Below are 6,550 nucleotides of genomic sequence, written 5' to 3' on the forward strand. Positions count from 1 at the left end.
TTTTCTTTTTCTTTTTTTTTTTTTGAGACAGGGTTTCTCTGTGTAGCGCTGGCTGTCCTGGAACTCACTCTGTAGACCAGGCTAGCCTCGAACTCTCGAACTCAGAAATCCTCCTGCCTCTGCCTCCCAATTGCTGGGATTAAAGGTGTGTGCCACCACCACCCGGCCCTTACAAAAACTTACAGTTCAACAATTGCTACAAAAACACTTTTAAAGCCACTAAGTATAAGGAAAGGAAATGCATGTGTCACATTGTCAGATGGCATGAGCCTTAGACTATTGACATCACCAATGGTCCTACAGCCTAACTACTACAGAGCTCTCAGACTTCAGTGGTCTGTCTACCAAAGGCAGTCACCAGTTTGGTGTTCAGGAGTAAGAAGGCAAAATAAAATTTCAAGTCCATATGTTTATTATTCTGCTTGTTCTTTGACTATCTGGGTTTATTGTCTTACCTGTTCCTTGACTATTTACATTTATTGTATAGCTAGTTCCTCAACCTAGAACTGATCTTAATACTTGCATGTAATTGTAATGATATAAAAACAAGAAAAGGAGGAGGAGGGATAGGATAGGGGGTTAAGGGGGGAGGTGGAATAGGGAAAGGGGATAACATTTGAAATATAAATAAATAAAATATCAAAAAACTCAGTTAAAGAGGAAGAAAGACTAAAAGAATAAAAAATTCAAGTCTATTAGAAAGTTCTCCCATCCAGGCTGCCCAGAAAAAGTATTTTTATAATTAATTAGATCCTCATGATAGACTAATCATATCAGGTAATGTTCTCTCTTCATTCCTACAGATCATATGAGCTAACTCTCAAGTCAGCAATGGTTTCTTGAAAAGGTAGCCGTTGTAGGAATATTCAATACCAATCTTCTGTAGAAACAATATTATTATGTGAGGAGAGGTATGCTTTGAGCATACAGGAAAAGGATACTGTAAATCTTAAAATAAAAATCTGCCCAAGTTATGGGTGATGATTATTTTATAGCAACCCAACTGTTTTAACCAAGTGACCACAAAGATTTAAATAAATTGGACAGGCTTTTTTGGTACACGCAAAATCTAATAACTTGTTGGTTTTCTTCAGAATGTTATGGTTTCTAACACATATTACATTCTTTGGAATCTTTCTAAGTATTTGAATATTAATTCAGATAGACGGGAACTACTTTCCAGACATGTTCTTTTGCTTTCAATTTTGCTTATCATGAAATTGAGTTGGTATTATTTTTATTTCATATCTTTAATTATTGTTTCAAGTGTGTGATGACAACTGTTGGTGGGTGTATCTTTGACATTTTGATCCACTGGAATCCTAAATGCTTTCTAATTAAAAGATATGGTGCCTCTGTACATAATTTTTAAAAGATATAACATGTTTCTGCCAGAATTGTATTCCCTCAAAGAAAATATATATCATAAATATACCATTTGTTTGAGCAGGTCATAGTAAAGAAACCAGCAGAAGACTTGCTACTCCAGTATTACAGGAAAGAATTTTATTAGGGATAACAGAGGAAACATGTTCAGAGGCAGGTGGAAGAGTTCTGAGTAGAGAGAAAAAAGAAACAGATTTTCCATGGCCAAGGCTGGGTAATAGAGAAGGAAGAATATCAGGAGAGAAAACTGGGGATAACTTGAGTAGGAGAAACTTTGCATTCATAAAGTTGGAGAAAGGGATTCCGTAGTTAGCATAGTACAAGAAATGGAGAAGTTTGGAAAGGTACAGAAATCTAGGTGGAGACTTTAAAATTTAACAAGTATTTTTACTTCCCAGAATCCATGATGATATCCTTACAGGAGCCACAGGCAAGAGGCAATGGAAATGACCCCTTATTCTGAACAAGACCAACTTCACAATAATTTTTTGAGAGCTGTAGTGTTTGTTTGATTGTTTCTTTGTTTTGCTGACTTGGCAGAGATCTAGTTTATTATGACAGTTTGGACAGCTCAACAGAACATCAGGATCACAAACACAGAAGTCTTTGGCTTGAGTTGTTTAGATTAATACAATTACACCTTCAGAAGACAATATACATCAGCTGTTCATTTTTAAGTTTTCACCATTCAAACAGTTTCGACAAAGGACAACCACTTTAAAAAGACATTTCTGAAGGAAACAGACATATAGGCCAATATAGGAAAGGACACATGTATAAAAAGCAGTCTAAAATTTTAAACTGTGGTTGATATTTTAAGTTCTTACTATCCTTTCTGTTAACATATCATTTATGTTACAATTACATTTTAGTATCACATTTTTATTCATTTTTGAACTTCATACATATATACCATATGTTAACTGTTATCAATATAAATGTTGCTATAATATTCCTCAGATATTCTCTTTCAACTTTATTTACTGCATTTTAATATCACGAACTCTTTAAAATTTAGTATGAACATTGGTCTTACAACTTATCCACTAAATCTTGTTTTGTTAGGTGGAGACCCGTACCAGGAGAATCTTATTTTTTTTATACGGAAACAACTTGTCAACATGGGAGAAATTCATAGAACCTTGCTGTGCCAAGGCCCGGTGGAAATCATGAGCTACAACAAAAGGAAGAAAAGATATCTATCCTTATTTAATGATGTTTTGGTTGTGTCTAGTAACCTGTGAGTATATGCAACATGTATTCCTTACTATGAGAAACTATACTTTAATTAGGCCTTTTTGTACAAAAATAACCTATGTCCTTTTACTTCTTTTTTAAAAAAGATTATAATCACTTCATTTCTTCATGATTGCAACTTCTCTTTCCTCTACCATGGTTTAGGTTTGGTGGACACTCCCCTACATGTTTGTCAATTTGTTTTAACAAAAGTTTTAGACACAATTTTTAAAAAAGAATTATTTAAGGTGCTCTCCTGTTACCAATGTGGTAAGTTTGGCTGTCAACCCTGATCAGTCACTGTAATCTCCCAGCATAGAAAATGGTAGTTAGTTTCTGACTGATGCAGGTCAAATGAAGTGAATGGCCTGGCAGCCTTTCAATCTGTCCATCCTTCTTGTCATTTCTACTCAACTCACCTTCAGTCTACAGATGGAAATACATTTTGTAAAAAAGATAGTAATCGACTCATTTGAATTAAAAACTTATATATACTGATAGTGTACCTTTTGAAAATCACTTTGATTTTTGAGAGTAAAGGAAACTTAGAATGACAGGTTTTCTTGAAAGGCCATCTATTTTTTCCACTTCTGTTGCATAGTGATAATAGGGAAAACTATTTCGAGAGTGTCATTCATATTATGGAAAGAGCATTATTAGCCTCATGGGAGGTGATTTTCATTATTAAAATTTTCAAAGAAGTTTATCTCTTATTAGAATATTGAAATTAGAGGTTTTAGGTTTAGGCATTTCTTCTGAATTATGGTTTATATATATGTATATGTGTGTATCATATGTATATGTGCTATTAGATGTCTTGTGGTAGAAAGAAAATGTAAGTACAAATGTCTCATATGATTGATATATATGTTTGTATGTTTGTGTGTGAGCGTATGTATGTTTATCCTTTAGTAAATATTACATAATAGGCTTTAATTTTGACCATTACATTTTATATTCCATAGTGTGGGAAATCATTCACTGTAGTATGATATTTCAAAAAAATCACACATTTGAAGTTTAGAAGGGCTTATATATAAAATTTGTGAATCAGGGTTTATTTTTGTGTCATGTTGTCTCCTGAATCTGAGAGAAACAGAGTCAGTATCTTCAGTTTTGGATCAACATATTAGCTTACGTGTTCCACACAGAGTTACTTACCCAATTTAACACACACAAACAGAGAGAGAGAGAGAGAGAGAGAGAGAGAGAGAGAGAGAGAGAGAGAGAGAGAGAGAGGAATCTGGGAATGATTCTGTCAAAAGATAGAAGAGAAAGAAGAGAATTAATAAAAACACTTTGTTTATGTATGTGAATTTCTCAAAGGACAAGCTCCATAGAAAAGAAATGATGATGTTAGGAAAGTTATGCTTACAAGTTTATTATTTCTTGTAAACACTTTTGATAAGATCAGAATGCTTGATAGGAAGACATATTTCTAATTATTACTTTAAAATACTGGGATAAACACTCATCTTTGTGCAGGCTTGTATGGGATGTGCTTTGTACATTTGCTAAAGAAACCATTGTAGTGAGCACATGTGACTTCTTAGTATACAGAGAAGGACATTGAAAAATGAATTTTGTTCAGTCACACAATATTTCTATATTATTTATTTTACAAAGATTATTAAATGGAAGTAATTAAAATACAAAATTTTATCTAATATTTTTGGTTATGAAATTAAGGAAATAAAACAAACAGGTTATTAATTAATAAAACTAATAGAAGAAATTTTAAAACACATGGCTTTCTAAAATTGCCATATATACATATATAGATAGAGAAACACACATATATACATATACATACACACACACACATACACACACATACATATACATGACTAATCTAGGAAAATTATATGTATATATTCATTCACATTCTCCAGTCTGAAAACAATTAGGCTATGTCAATTTGTGTGCATTGAGAAGCTTGTATCCAGTAACTTCTTTCAACACATGATTTGTTGAATTCCATCTACCATGGTTGTGTGTACCTGAGTGATAAAATGGAGGAGTCCTGTTCTGTTCTGGGGCAGGAAGAATTGGGTATTTCTGCAAGCATAATGCAAATCAAACTAACAAAGATAATTGATTATCTTTCTAGGAAAAAGAAGAAGTTTAAGATAAAATGTATTTTGCCACTGAACAACCTCTGGGCTATTGATGATGTGATCTTTTTCAGAAGAAAGGAAAACTGTAGTTCCAAGACCCTTTTCTTCCTCCCATGGCACTCTGGAAATTTTTTTGCCACCTTTCGGTAAGACCTACAGTTTGGACCTGTATTCACAATAGGATAGCTATGTAAATTGAAAGCCAATTAATGCTTCATAATTCACAGTTTAAATCAATTAACCAGAATGTTTGCAAAGTAAGAATTCATTTTATTCTGATTGTATACAGGTTACCAACACAAATTTTTCCCTTATATGATGATTCTAGTGTGTTCCCCAATTGGGAAACATCACCTTCAGTGTTCACATGCAGAGATTCCTGACCACAGCATCAGAACCAACCCCTAAATATCACCAAGTACCAATAACTTTTCCTGTGATAATACCACTTTTTATTTTACTGACATAAAAGAAGGTGTGTGTGTGTGTGTGTGTGTGTGTGTGCCCATGTTGAGGGATAGAAGCATAATACACCTGATAAAAATGGTTGCACCCAGAGAATAGAGTGGGTGAACAGTTAATGGCGGAACCGAGAATGTGCCAGTCTTTGAGCAAGAATGAGTCCATACTTCCATAGGAAATCAGGTTGAGTTATAGATGTTAGAACCATGGCATAAGGGAGAAGAAAATTCTGTAAATGAAAGATTTTTCAGCATGGATAATTATTTTCAGAAAGAGGAAGCAATGTACACATAATTTACAGATGGAAAAACTATACCTGACATAGGGTTGTGAGCATGGGGAGGTGTAATAGTGCATTGGAAAAGGGTTGCTGTTTGGATAAGAAAAACACTGAACAACAAGATGTTGATGACTTTAAGACACTGTGAATGTGTCAAATATTAATGAATTCTAAATGATTCAACATAGAATTTGCAGTTATAAAATGTTAGCACTGTGAGTTCATGTTTAACCATCTTAATTTAGAGTATTTCATGCTAAAGTGGAATAGTGGTGAGCTTATTAATTTGTACCAGGAGGGTTAATGTGATGACACACAGATAAAGCACTAGTTTCTAGGATCTCCTGTCTTGTGTGAATAATGGTACATTTCTGTGTGAACATGACTTCACAATCACAGGACACTGGGTTTTTTTTCTTTATTTTTTGGGTAGTATACACCTTTATTTTTTTTGAAGTTAATATTTTCTTCGATTGTTTTTTTACATTTCAGATGCTATTCCCTTTTCCCATACCCTCTCCATCCAGAAAACCCATTCCCCCTCCTCCTGCTTCTATGAGGATATTCCCAAACCCACCCACCCTCCCCCACCTCCCTGCCCTCAAAATCTCCCACACTCGACATCCAGCCATAACAGAACCAAGGACCTCCTCTCCAACTAATGCCCGACAACTATCCTTTTATATATATGAAAACTGAAGCTAGGAGTAATTGCTGGCCCAGCCATAGTCACACAGCTCTTGGAACATGGTCAAGTCTTGACATTCCCAACTAGTTTCACACTGTATTCAACTTCCTGTCATACAAGTGTTCCATGAAACACTTCCAGAAAGACCATCATGTGGAGAATACCATCTACTCCTGCACCCTCCTGGTGGCCTTTGTTTTATAATAATTTTTATGTGCAATAAGCTTAAAAGTTGTATCATTCTCAAGTCTCTAATCCTGTTTTTCACTTTTAACTTTACAGTTCGAAAGAACAGAAAGATCAATGGTATTATTTTCTCAGAAGGTATTTTACTTGTGATTATTCTTTAATTCTGTAACTGATATGGGAATTGCAGTTTGT

At 34.3% G+C, this 6,550-nt stretch overlaps 1 long non-coding RNA gene across 2 annotated transcripts in view; it reads left to right on the plus strand.

Moving 5' to 3' along the window:
* LOC114636623 overlaps positions 1 to 4,879 on the plus strand; it is a 6,136-nt gene extending 1,257 nt beyond the window's left edge. For both annotated transcript variants that reach the window (XR_003713654.1, XR_003713653.1), the window contains exons 2-3: positions 2,452 to 2,626; positions 4,733 to 4,879. This is a non-coding gene — a long non-coding RNA (uncharacterized LOC114636623). The remainder of the gene's footprint in view (positions 1 to 2,451; positions 2,627 to 4,732) is intronic.
* The last annotated feature ends 1,671 nt before the right edge of the window (positions 4,880 to 6,550 follow it).

This window comes from Grammomys surdaster, unplaced genomic scaffold, assembly GCF_004785775.1.
Source record: "Grammomys surdaster isolate TR1022 unplaced genomic scaffold, NIH_TR_1.0 124671, whole genome shotgun sequence".
In the NCBI taxonomy this organism is placed as follows: Eukaryota; Metazoa; Chordata; class Mammalia; order Rodentia; family Muridae; genus Grammomys; species Grammomys surdaster.